Consider the following 6,028-nt stretch of genomic DNA (forward strand, 5'->3'; position numbering starts at 1 on the left):
TTTGTGAGACAGGGTCTTGCTCTGTTACCCAGGCTGTAGTGCGGTGGTGCCATCATGGGTCACTGCAGTCTCAACCTCCTGGACTCAAGCTATCCTCCCACCTCAGCCTCCCTAGTAGCTGGGACTATAGGCGTACCACCACAGCCACTAATTTTTTATTTTTTGTAGAGATGGGGTCTCCCTATGTTGCCCAGACTCCTGGCCTCAAGTGATCCTCCCACCTCGGCCTCCCAAAGTGTTGGTATTACAAGCATCAACCACCACACCCAGCTCCAAAATAGAATTCTTGATTCACACAACCACAAAATCTGCTCCTCCTCCAATCTTTTTCATCTCTCTAAGTTACTGTACCACTGGCTTGGTGCCTCAAGTGAAGAATCTGGAAGTCATCTCGATTTCTCTCTTCTTTCCAAAACCCACATCAAATCCATCAGCAAGTCCTATAGGATCAAGACCCATAATTCATTGATAGTACCACATTCTCACTAAAATCCCACCGTCAAACATTATCATCTCTCCCCTTCACCCTCTCAAAAGTAGTTGCCCTCATTCTCACCAACGGCCTCCACTTGTTAAATCCCATCCTGGTGTAGTTGAAGGATTGCTGGAGTCAGGGTATTAGAGGGAGTGGAAAGATAAGAGGTAGAGGTCAGAGAATGAGATAAAGGACGGTTTGACAATGACAAAGGTATATGATCATGGAAGTGAATAGCCGAGAAGTGGAGGACAAGATCAATGGTTATGAGTTGAAGAAACAGAAAGGTCAGGGTGTTAGAAAGACCATTTATACATACACTGAAAAGGCCAACAATTTAGACAGGAATGGAGTTGGACAGTGGGCCAGAAACTAGTATTTTTGAGAAAGCAGGAGTGACTTTGGGGGAGTCGATAAATGGACAGTGCAATAAGGGATAGTAGGTGGTATAATCTGGTGACCTGAGAGTCAAAGCTTTACATTTTTAGGAATGCGAGAGGGTGAAATCTCATCTCCAGGGTTTAATGGACTTCTAAAATATAGTCCAAATCCATCTACTCCTCATTTTCACGTTTGCTATCCCAGTCTGTCTATTTTCACCTGTCTCTCCTGTCTGTCTTCATCTGGAACCCTGCAATTGAGCTTCCTAATTGTTTCCTTGATCATTGATTTATCAACATTTTACTTTGTGTCTCTTTGATACTGTGATTTGAATGAAACTCACTAAGGAGAAAGTGCCTGATACAAAAATACTAACTCCAGATAGTGACTGCCTTCACGACTAATTCAGAATTGACGGAGCTTTCTGTATTCCATTCATTTTTTTCTCTTTCTTATCTATGATTCCTTTTTTTTTTTTTTTTTTTTGATTAAGCGATATTGAGGCCTCTTAGTGTTATAGCTAGGAGAAAGACTTGGCACTTAAAATGTCACTGCAGATTTAGATGATTGTTCTAATGCTTAAGGCATGGAAATTTTATTAAGAAATTTATTGGGTCTCACTCTGTTGTCCAGGCTGGAGTACAGTGGCACAATCTCAGCTTTCTGCAACCTCCACCTCTCAGGTTCAAGCGATTCTCCTGCCTCAGTCTCCTGAGTAGCTGGAATTATCGGTGTGCAACACCACGCCTGGCTAATTTTTATATTTTTAGTAGAGACGGCATTTCACCATGTTGACCACACTGGTCTCACCATGTTGACCACACTGGTCTCAAACTCCTGGCCCCAAGTGATCTATCTGCCTGCCTTGGCCTCCAAAAGTGCTGGGATTATAGGCATGAACCAGCATGCCCAGCCTATTCTGACTTTAAAACTAATATTTTAAAGACTGTATGTCAGAACAAAATCATGTGTTCTTCATGTGCAAATTTTTTTTTTTTTTTTTTTGAGATGGGTCTCACTCTGTCACCCAGTGGCACGATCTCAGTTTACTGCAACCTCCATCTCCCAGGTTCAAGCAACTCTTGAGCCTCAGCCTCCCAAGTAGCTGGGATTACAGGCGCCAGCCACCATGCCTGGCTAATTTTTGTATTTTTAGTAGAGACAGGGTTTCACCATGTTGGTCAGTCTGGTCTTAGACTCCTGACCTCAAGTGATACTCCTGCTTTGGCCTCCGAAAGTGCTGGGATTACAGGTGTGAGCCACTGGGCCTGGCCTTCATGTGCAAAATTAACAAAAAATACTAGCAATATTCTAGAAGTGTATACTATAAAAGCAACTAAGATTGTACACAATTACACTATAAGGCTTTTAATATAAGCATTGTTTACAATGTTAAAAAGTTTAAATAAGCTAAATGTACAAATATAGGATAACCTTAGACTGTTTTAAAAAATACAATGCCCTCACTCTACCTCAGATCAATTCAGTTAGGATTTCTGGGAAGAGAGGCCAAGAAAATCCTTTTTTTTTTTTTTTTTTTTTTGAAAATACCATTTTAAAAAAGGTCTTCTAGGGGTCCTGATGAGCAGTGAGCTGTCCTAGACCTTACTTCTTTATACACTGGCAACATGTGAGGGGATCCTCAAATTTACATCTCCAGTTTGAAAGCCTGCCCCTTCCAGCTCTATTCTTACATACCCAGCTGCTTGGCTGGGTGCACTGGCTGTAATCCCAACACTTTGGGAGGCCAAGGTAGGAGGACTGCTTGAGCCCAGGAGTTTGAGATTGTGATGAACTGTGATTTCACCAATGTACTCCAGCCTGGGCAATAGAGGGAAAAAAAATCCAATTGCTTAATATTTATCCAATAACAAGTGTTGGCAAGGATGTGGACAAAAGCGAACCCTTGCATACTGTTGGTAGGAATGTAAATTAGCACAGCCACTAGGGAGAACGGCATGGATGTTCCTCAAAAAACTAACAACAGAACTACCAAATGACCCAGGAATCCCACTTCTGGGTGTATATCCAAAAGAAATGAAATCAGTATGTCAATGAGATGTCTGCACTCCTATGTTCACTGAAGCATTATTCAGAAAGGCCAAAACATGGAACCAACCTGTGTCCATCAAGAGATGAGTGGAAAAGAAAATGTGATACACACACACACACACACACACACACACACACACACACAGGAATGCTATTCAGTTATTAGTAAGAGGGAAATTCTGTCTTGTCCTGTTTTTGAGACAGAGTCTTGCTCTGTTGCCCACACTGGAGCACAGTGATGAGATCCCGGCTCACTACACCTCTGCCTCCCAGGTTCAAGTGATTCTCCTGCCTCTGCCTCCCAAGTAGCTGGGATTACAGGCAGGCACGTGCCACCACAGCAGGGAATTTTTTTGTTTTATATTGTTTTTTAGTTTTTTTGTTTCTTGAGATGGAATCTTGCTCTGTCACCCAGGTTAGAGTGCAGTGGTGCAACCTCAGCTCATTGCAACCTTCGCCTCCTGGGTTCAAGTGATTCTCCTGCCTCAGCCTTCTGAGTAGCTGGAAGTAAAGACATGTGCCACCATGCCCAGGTAATTTTTGTATTTTTAGTAGAAACAGAGTTTCACCATGTTGGCCAGGCTGGTCATGAACTCTTGACTTCAGGAGATCCAAGTGTCTTGGCCTCTCAAAGTGCTGGGATTACAGGCGTGAGCCACCACGCCTGGCCTAATTTTTGTATTTTTAGTATAGATGGGGTTTCACTGTGTTGGCCAGGCTGGTCTTGAATTCCTGACCTCAGATGATCGGCCTGCCTTAGCCTCCCAAAGTCCTGGGATTACAAGTATGAGCCGCTACACCAGGCCAAAAAAGAGGAAAATTCTGTCATCTGTAACAAAAGAATTGAAACTGCAGGACATTATGGTAAGTGAAATAAGCCAGACACAGAAATGCAAATACTACATTATCTTGCTTACATATGGAATCTAAAAAACTTATGGAAGTAGAGTACCGTTGAGGTTATCAGAGGCTGGGGGAGAGGAAGAATGAGAACATATTGACCAAAGGGTAGTTTCACTTTGACAGAAAGATACGTTTTAAAATCTGTTGTACAACATGGTAACCATAGTCAACAATAATGTATTGTATACTTCAAAATTGCTAAAAGAACAGATTTTAAATGTTCTTACTACAAAAAATAAGTATGTAAGGATGGATATGTCAGTTTGCTATAATCATTCCATAAAACACTGAGCCAGACATGGTGGCTCACACCTGTAATCCTAGCATTTTGGGAGGCCAAGGTGGGCAAATCACTTGAGGTACGGAATTCAAGACCAGCCTGGCCAAGATGGTAAAATTCTGTCTCTACTAAAAAATGACAAAAATTAGCCAGGCATGGTGGCAGGCGCCTGTAATCCCCGCTATTTGGGAGGCTGAGGCAAGAGAATCACTTGAGCCTGGGAGGCGGAGGCTGCGATGAGCCGAGACCTTGCTTTTACACTCCAGCCTGGGTGACAAGAGTGAAACTCTGTCAAAAACAGACAAATGAAAACATTGTATACCATAAATATATAATGTCTGAGATATGAGTGTACTTTCCCTGATTTGATAATTATACATTGCATACATGTAATGAAATATCACATTGTATACCATAAATATATATAATTATGTCAATCAAAATTAAAAATTAAGGCTGGGCACAGTGGCTCATGCCTGTAATCACAGCACTCTATGAGGCTGAGGTGGGAGGATCTTTTGAGTACAGGAGTTTGAAACAAGCCTGGGCTGGTAGCAAGACTCTGTCTCTACAAAAACAAAAATATTAGCCAAGTGTGCATTGGCACATGCCTGCAGTCCCAGCTATTCAGGAGGCTGAAGTGAGAGGATTCCTTGAGCTCAGGAGTTTGAGGGTGGAGTGAGCTATGATCTTGCCACTGCACTCCAGCCTGGGTGATACAGAGATACCGTGTCTCGAAAATAAATTTAATTTAAAAAACTTTCTCCCGAGGCTAGGCGCGGTGGCTCATGCCTGTAATCCCAGCACTTTGGGAGGCTGAGGCAGGTGGATCACCTGAGGTCAGGAGTTCAAGACCAGCCTGGCCAACACAGTGAAACCCCATCTCTAAAAAATGAAAATAAAAAAAAATTTTAAAAACTTTCTCGAGGAGGCAGCCATCTTGCTCTTGCCACATGCTGGTGTTGGAGGACCCTCCCTGCTTCAGATTTACCAACAGCATGAATCAAGAAAAGTTAGCCAAACTTCAGGCTCAGGTCCGGATAGGGGGCAAGGGTACAGCTCGCAAAAAGAAGGTGGTGGTACATAGAATAGCTACAACTGATGACAAAAAGCTCCAGAGTTCTCTAAAAAACTGGCTGTGAATAATATAGCTGATATTGAAAAAGTGAACATGATTAAAGATGATGGGACAGTTATTCATTTCAACAATCCCAAAGTCCAAGCTTCCCTTTCTACTAACACATTTGTTATTACTGGTCATGCAGAAGCCAAACCAATCACAGAAATGCTTCCTGGAATATTTAGTCAACTTGGTGCTGACAGCTTAACAAGCCTTAGGAAGTTAGCTGAACAGTTCCCATGGCAAGTCTTAGACAGTAAAGCACCAAAACCAGGACATTGATGAGAAGGACAATGATGTTCCAGATCTTGTAGAAAATTTTGATGAGGCATCAGAGATGAAGTTAACTAAAATTTTGGTTTTTGGAAGTTGGCATGGACTAGATTTAACAAATCAGCTATGTGGTTCCAAAGTTTTACAGACACGGAGAACATCACCTGTTACTAGTTACTAGTTCAGCAATATAAATATTTTGTATATTAATAATGCTGTTTGTTCAGCATTTTTTGGTCATTTGATTTTGCATTTTGCACTTCCTCCCAGGATATTTTTTTGGTCAAAATATGAAGTATTTGTGCAGTTTGAGGGTGTTTTGGTTTTTAATTCCTGGTTTTTTTTGTTTGTTTGGGGTATTTTTGGTGTATGTATGTTTATGTATGTGTGTGGGTACGTGTGTATACAGTGGAAAGCAAATTGGAAAACAGTTCTTATCCTGCTCCCTCCCCCAAGCAGAAATAAAAAAAATCTTGACCAAGAAAAAAAATTCTCCTTGAATGTTAATAATTTTTTTTTTTTTTTTTTTTTTTTTGAAAATACC

The 6,028-nt window shown here is 41.5% G+C and overlaps 1 pseudogene; it reads left to right on the forward strand.

The window, feature by feature from the left end:
- The first annotated feature begins 5,006 nt into the window (after nt 1-5,006).
- Nucleotides 5,007-5,790, forward strand: LOC108295614 (annotated as a pseudogene).
- Nucleotides 5,791-6,028: the final 238 nt, after the last annotated feature.

This window comes from Cebus imitator, unplaced genomic scaffold (assembly GCF_001604975.1).
Source record: "Cebus imitator isolate Cc_AM_T3 unplaced genomic scaffold, Cebus_imitator-1.0 Scaffold652, whole genome shotgun sequence".
Taxonomy (NCBI): domain Eukaryota; kingdom Metazoa; phylum Chordata; class Mammalia; order Primates; family Cebidae; genus Cebus; species Cebus imitator.